General features: G+C 45.4%; 1 long non-coding RNA gene across 1 annotated transcript in view; it reads left to right on the top strand.

Moving 5' to 3' along the window:
* The window catches only part of LOC147346137 (uncharacterized), a 1,072-nt gene extending 104 nt beyond the window's left edge, over positions 1-968 (top strand). Inside the window, exons 1-2 of the long non-coding RNA XR_015153960.1 lie at positions 1-143; positions 736-968. The exon at positions 1-143 is cut by the window's left edge and continues 104 nt beyond it. This is a non-coding gene — a long non-coding RNA (uncharacterized LOC147346137). The remainder of the gene's footprint in view (positions 144-735) is intronic.
* The last annotated feature ends 6,340 nt before the right edge of the window (positions 969-7,308 follow it).

The raw sequence follows: 7,308 nt of genomic DNA on the forward strand, positions 1-7,308 counted from the left end.
AACGTACAGTCTAATCGGAGATACTTCAGATGGAAGCCCTGTTAAAGCCATCTGGTTCCCTGAACTAGTGACACTGCAGGCTGGATATGGTGGAAGGAGCAGTTTGTCCTCCAGAAAGCATCAAGAAGCTCTGGCTCTTAGAAGTAAGCACTGTGGTGGAAGTTTCATGAAGAAACATCTTAATTAAATGTGTACTCCCAACATGTAACCAGAAGTGGGGCCCGGCTGCTCCCTGCTCAGAAGGCAATAAAGAGGCAAAAGCTTGCTTTATTTTGGATGCTGACAACTTGAGGGGAGGATAGACTTCTGTCCAAAAGCCCACTCTTTCCTGACCATTAGTGGGCTAGAGCTTGTATAGGCTGAGGGTGGGGGCTATGTGCAGAAACAGCACAGCTCTGATAGTCACCTTGAAATTGGTCATCAGTGTGACAGCTAGTCTTGAATGCCATGGTCAGTTTGTTCCCATTTCCTTGAGGCCAGTTCTAGGAATTGTGACAGCTATGTCATGGTTACAGTCGGGTCGTCATATACAGTTTAACTTCTACCTGGTGGGGGTTTCAGTACCTATAAGACAGCTCACAGGATATAGCTCAGAATATTATCTGTAGCCCTGGAGGAGGAACCAAAGGTCCTTGACTATGCTTAATGACTAAACTATTATTATTTGGTGTCTCTTAACTGTTTTCCTTGTTTCTGCATATTCTCATTTCTCTGATTAACTTATTTTTTGGCTAGTTTTTCCACAGACAGAAGGAGGCAGAGGACATGGGGACAAGGACTGTAGGGTCCTGCTCCATTTCAGACAAAGAAGTAGACAAAAGTCCAAAAACGTCAGTAATTCCAAGAGTGTGAACAAGCAGATGCTGGCAAGCAGGTAAAAGTAGGAAACCAACTGCCTTCCTGTGGGTTTTTTGGCGTGGGTTGGTTTTATTGTTTTAATTATTTTGTTGTGTTTAGCCCTCCCCAGCTCAAGTCTCGAAAGAACTCTTGTCTCAGAATTGCTCTGTCTCCCCGTGGCATAAAACATCATCACAGCTGTGATACCGTCTTATGTCCCCTCTTACCTGCCTGGAACCATTCGCCTCTCAGTTCATACCCATGAGTTTCAGAGTGGAAGCAAGGTTTCCAGACAATGAAGACTGCTCATACTAAGTGAAGTAAGTCAGAAAGGGAAAGACAAATACCATATCATTTATATGTGGAATCTAACATACAACACAAGTGAACTTACCTACAAAACAAAACAGACTCGCAGGCTAGAGAACACACTTGTGGTTGCCAAGGCGGGGAGGGTTCGGGAGGGGTGGACTAAGTTTGGGATTAGCAGATGCAAACTATTATATATAGAATGAATAAACAACAGAGACCTCCTGTAGAACACAGGGAACTAGAGTCAATATCCTGTAATATCCTATAATAGAAAAGTCTGAAAAATAGGGATATTAATAATATGTATAACTGAATCACTTTGTTGTACACCTGAAACTTACACAACATATCGACACAACACAAACTCAACTATACGCCAATAAAATAAACTTAGAAAAAAAAGTGGATAGGGTTTATGCAACAAGGGAAAAAGAATCCTGTCCGAAGCCAAAGGAAAAATGTGCAGAATACAGGAGTGGAAAAGAATGAAGCATGCAAATAGAACACCTTGGCTTTATGAAGAGTATTTGTATAACCTCTAAAAAAAGATCTACATTTAGTAGCGTGAAAAGATGTTCTAGATATGCCAGGTGGGAAAAAGCATGTTGCAGTAAAGTATTCTTAGCATCATTTCATTTTTCACAAGCATGTCACTACATGTGACTTAAAAAAGAAGGAATACACATAAAATGAGGTGCAATCTCCAGAGGCTAAAATGGCCAGGGGTGAGCAAGAGGTTCCATAATTTTTTAATTTTCTGTAATCAGAAAAAAAGGAAACAGTTGAAAAAAGTATTTTAAAGAAGCTACAGAGTTTGGACCTAATCTGGTAGGCAAGAGTGAGCCATGAGTAGTGTTTACTCATGATTTGAGAGGCCTTAGGAGCTTTCCAGAATGATTTGTAAATCTCTCAATAGCCCTTGATAGTGCTGTGCAAACATCTTCTGCCAAGACAGCATTTTCTCCCAGCAGGTGGGCCGGCAGCTTCCCCACAGGTTTGCTGGGCCCTGAGCCTTTGAAGAGCTCCCTTGGGTGTCCTGCCTGGTGGATTCACAGCCGTTCATCACAGAGGGAATTAGGATCTTAAGAACTTGAAACAAAACAGAAATTGCCTCAAGATTTTCTACATTTCTTTATGTTTAAAACAGGAAGAGATGAGAGGCCTTTGGAACTCAGTGTTTTCTTTTGAGAGCTTCCTGGTAATTCCCATCACAAAGCAGGGAGGGAAGAGCAGGGCCAGGATGGGGGAAGGAGGCTTCTCCCCAAAGGGGCCTTCCCATCCCTAGATCTTACCCCCACAGGGCAACTGAGAGGCTTGTAGACTGGCTCCCTTCAGTTTAGATCCATAAATCAAATCCGCGAATTCAGCTGAGTGTCTTGGGTGCAAAGCATGAAGAGGGGAGTGGTGGATTCCAGACCGGAGTACCCAGCCTGGGGCAGTTGGCTGATTCCAGGACAGTGGTTTTCCTGTCTCCACTGGGCTGTGTGGTGCACAGGCTGGAAGCCTCCTCCAGGCAAGCCCAGCTTCCTCTTCCCATGGGCTGGACTGGGCGATCTGCCCACACTCCTGTAAGGAAGCTCCAAAGTGGAGACTCCAGACCAACTGGAGTGCTTAGCGGGGGCACGCAGCACTGTGCCTTGGTGACCCTTTTGCTCTCTGTCTCCTCGGGTGGATTGGTTGGAGTGAGGAGAGACCCAGAGGTAAGAAGCTACAATTGTCCTTGTTATCCCTCTATACTGGGCAGGACAACTTTCCCCTCCCCAGCCCACAAAGATGTCCACATCCTAATCCCTAAGAGCTGTGCATGTAAATTTACATGGGAAGAGGAACTTTGGGAACATGATAAAGTTACAGATCTTGCAATGGGAGAGTGTCCGAGAAGGAGATGTGTAGAGGAGCTGAGAAACAGGAAGAGAGAAGCAGGGGATTGAGGGAGAGTGAGTGTGGAAGAGAAGTGGGTTTATTCACCTGAAGATGCTGTGCTGCTGGCCTTGCAGATGGAGAAAGGGACACAAGACAGGGAATGCAGGTAGCTTCTAGAAGCTAGGTCACGGAGTCTCCCCAAGAGCCTCCGGAAGGAATACAGCTCTTCTGATCCAGCCTGAGTTTAGGACTTCCAGCACTGTATTAGACAGTGATTTGTTAACAGCAATAGGAAACCTCTTCACTGTGGTTGTTTGACAGTCAGTTGATGCATCTACATCAGATGATTGAATGAATCACCTTAGGTGAAGTGACATTTGACCCTATCATCAAACCCTGTGCTGTACCAAGTCGCTTCAGTTGGGTCAGGCTCTTTGCGACCACAAGGACTGTAGCCTGCCAGGCTCCTCTGTCCATGGGATTCTCCAAGCAAGAATACTGCAGTGGGTTGCCACACCCTCCTCCAGGGCATCTTCCCAACACAGGGATCAAACCTGAGTCTCTTAATGTCTTCTACATTGGCAGGTGGGTTCTTTACCACTAGCACCACCTGGGAAGCCTATCAAACCCTACTAAGAGGCTATTGCATTGGTCACTGGTGAAATAAAATAGCCACTATAATAACCCTTGCAGCTCTCAATTCCGAAACAGGTCCAGAACCACCTGATAGCCACCTGGAAGCTCAACCGACATTTGGTCTTCTAGAGCATATCAAAGAAGATCTTCAAATTAAAAAGAACTATCTTTTTCTTATTACCCAAGTAATGCAAGCAAAGATATGAGAAAATGCAGACAAGCACAAAGAAAAAAAAACAACACAAATTGCTCATAATCTCACCAAGAGACAACCACTCCTTACACCACAGTTCTCTTTCCAGGCCTTTTAAAATAATTGTATGCAGTTTTAAATATTAGTCATTTTAAATACATGCACTGCTGTAAAATGTTAACATGTCGTGAATATCTTTCCGGGCCAATGGTATTCATCTGCAGTGCTAGTTCTCCAAGTATGAGCTAGAGATCCTGGGAATTCCAAGACTTGGAGTCCCAAGACAGGTAGTTCCTGAGGTCAGAACTATCCTTAGTTTAATTCTAATACCTTATTTGCCTTTACATTCTCCTCTCACATTATATTTTTTTTAGTACATAATATGTGAAATAAGGAAATTTCTGAAGTTTCTTGGTTTTAATTTCAAAAGTTTTGAAAGATGTAGCACACATAAGTAAAATAACTTTGGAGCACTCAATAATTTTCAAGAGTGTAAAAGGGTACTGAGAATATAGAATTTGTAAACCTCTGATCTATAATACTATTTTTCATAGCTGGTTTAGCCCTTTGCACTGGAGTATCATAATCATTTAACCAGTAAGTAATGCCAAGAATAAGATCCTTAAATTTGTGTACACTTAATTATTGCTTTCAGATAGTTTTCAGGAATAGTTTTTGAAATGTATACTTACTTACTGACTGCATAAAAATGGACTAATATCAATAATGTAATCCACCCCGTTAGCCAGTCTGATAGGGACAGAGTAGGTGATTAAATAGTTAATCCTACTGTGCTTAGTTGCTCAGTCGTGTCTGACTTTTTGTGACCCCATGGACTGTACCCCACCAGGCTCCTCTGCCCATGAGGATTCTCCAGGCAAGAATACTGGAGTTGGTTGCCACGCCCTCCTCCAGGGGATCTTCCCAACCCATGGATTGAACCCAGATTTCCCTCATTGCAGGCACATTCTTTACCATCTGAGCACCGGGAAGCCCAGTTAATCCCACTCAGTTCAGTTGCTCAATCGTGTCTGACTCTTTGCGACCCCATGGACTGCAGCACGCCAGGTTTCCCTATCCATCATCAACTCCTAGAGCTTACTCAAACTCATGTTCATTGAGTAGGTGATGCCATCCAACCATCTCATCTTCAGTCATCCCCTTCTCCTCCCACCTTCAATCTTTCCCAGCATCAGGGTCTTTTCCAATCAGTCAGTTCTTCAAATCAGGTGGCCAGAGTATTAGAGTTTCAGCTTCAGCATCAGTCCTTCCAATGAATATTCAGGACTGATTTTCTTTAGGATGGACTGGTTGGATCTCCTTGCAGTCCAAGGGACTCTCAAGAGTTCTCCAACACCACAGCTCAAAAGCATCAATTCTTCAGCACTTAGCTTTCTTTATAGTCCAACTCTCACATCCATACATGACTACTGCAAAAATCATAGATTTGAATAGATGGACCTTTGTTGGCAAAGTAATGTCTCTGGTTTTAATATGCTAAGTGGGTCATAACTTTTCTTCCCAGGAGCAAGTGTCTTTTAATTTCATGGCTACAGTCACCATCTGCAGTGATTTTGGAGCCCAAGAAAATAAAGTCTGTCACTGTTTCCACTGTTTCCCCATCTATTAGCCGTGAAGTGATGGGACCGGATGCCATGATCTTGGTTTTCTGAATGTTGTGTTTTAAGCCAACATTTTCACTCTCCTCTTACACTTTCATCAAGAGGCTCTTTAGTTGTTCTTCGCTTTCTGCTGTAAGGGTGGTGTTATCTGCATATCTGAGGTTATTAATATTTCTCCCAGAAATCTTGATTCCAGCTTGTGCTTCATCCAGCCTTGCTTTTTGCATGATGTACTCTGCATGTAAGTTAAATAAGCAGGGTGACAATATACAACCTTGATGTTCTCCTTTCCCAGTTTGGAACCAGTCTGTTGTTCTATGTCCGGTTCTAACTGTTGCTTCTTGACCCACATACAGATTTCTTAGGAGGCAAGTAAGGTGGTCTGGTTTTCCCATCTGTTGAAGAATTTTCCACAATTTGTTGTGATCCACACAGTCAAAAGCTTTGGTGTAGTCTATCCCACTGCTGCTGCTGCTGCTGCTAAGTCGCTTCAGTCATGTCTGACTCTGTGTGACCCCATAGACAGCAGCCCACCAGGCTCCCCGTCCCTGGGATTCTCCAGGCAAGAACACTGGAGTGGGTTGCCATTTCCTTCTCCAATGCATGAAAGTGAAAGTGAAGTCACTCAGTCATGTCTGACTCCTAGCGACCCCATGGACTGCAGCCTACCAGGCTCCTCCGTCCATGGGATTTGCCAGGCAAGAGCACTGGAGTGGGTTGCCATTGCTGTCTCCAGTCTATCCCACTAGGGGATTGTAAATAGAAAAATATGGGAGACCCCTGTAATTTAATGGTTACTCAAGAAAGCAGGTTTGCTTAACCACAAAACCAAGCAGGCCTGCTTAGCAACAAAACCATGCAACAAAAGCATGGGACATGACCCCCAAGCAATAAAACACTGGTGGAATGAGCCCCACATCCTCCCCAATGAGCTCAGTAAGTTAATGACCCCTCGGACATGCTCTCTGCACACATAAAAAAGTAATTTGTGGACCTAGCTTGACAAAACTCCCCTGCCCAGCCTGAAGGAGGAACTGATGATGGAAGCATGATGTCTACTCAAGAAAGACAAAGAAGTTCTCCCTCTCCCCACTTTTCCTTTGATTATAAAACTATGGCCTAGGGATGTGACACCCTTTTGCCCACTCTTTTGTAAGCCTTACAAGCATCCTAGTCTAATAAAACACTTCTTATTGATCACTTTGCCTCTTCCCTGAATGCCTTCTGTGAAGAGAGGTAAAGGATTGTGTACCGGAGCCCTTTAGAGCCCCCGAACGACACCAAACGGTTTCACTCTTCTCTAGCCAAGCACCCTCTGGACCAGCACCACGGGGCCCCCCGCCCTCTTCCAGGGCTGAGCACAGGGCCAGGGGCCCTCCAAGGGTGCAGCATCCAGTGTTCTGAAGGCTCTACTCTTGGAGACCCTTATTCAGTAGGTGAGGGCAGACCCCAGAAGCCTGCGGTTTTTATAAATCCTCCCTCTGACGTCAACCTTGGGCTCAGGTGTCAGCTGCACTGGGTACCGGCGAGTTGCCTCGATGAGTTGGGCATCCCCATAACCAGGCGGAGACCAGCTCCCTCCCAGGATGGCTGTGAGGACTCGAGGAGCTCATGCACATCACGTCCCAGCTCTGGGACCAGGACAAGTCGAGCCTGGAGCAAGAAGAGCCCGACAGCAGTGTCTGTGGGAAGAAGAAGCTGCCGGACAGGGGCCGGAGATGCTAACAGGGAAGAGGGAGAAAGGACAGAGCGCGTGGGCCGGGCCCGTGTACCCTGTCGGGGGTGTGGCCTCTGGTGGGCGGAGCCCTAGCGGGGCGGGACCCCAGGCGCGCTGGGCCCGCGGGC

This window comes from Bos grunniens, chromosome 24 (genome assembly GCF_055505025.1).
Source record: "Bos grunniens cultivar Pamir isolate PY7600 chromosome 24, Bosgru_T2T1.0, whole genome shotgun sequence".
NCBI lineage: Eukaryota > Metazoa > Chordata > Mammalia > Artiodactyla > Bovidae > Bos > Bos grunniens.